Consider the following 233-nt stretch of genomic DNA (forward strand, 5'->3'; position numbering starts at 1 on the left):
AAATAGAAGGTGTGAGATTTTCTTTATATTTCCACACACGGAAAGAACGATCTAATTCGAGGATATGTATAACAGGATGCAATTACAGCGTTAATAAACTTGCTGTATTCTATGCGTTAATAAACTTGCATAGTCGTTGTTTTTCAAATACTTAAACTCTTCTTGCATACACACACACACACCCACACCTCTCCATTACAAATTAAGGAGGATGTAACGAAGCCAAATGTAAG

This window comes from Trachymyrmex septentrionalis, unplaced genomic scaffold (genome assembly GCF_001594115.1).
Source record: "Trachymyrmex septentrionalis isolate Tsep2-gDNA-1 unplaced genomic scaffold, Tsep1.0 scaffold72, whole genome shotgun sequence".
NCBI lineage: Eukaryota > Metazoa > Arthropoda > Insecta > Hymenoptera > Formicidae > Trachymyrmex > Trachymyrmex septentrionalis.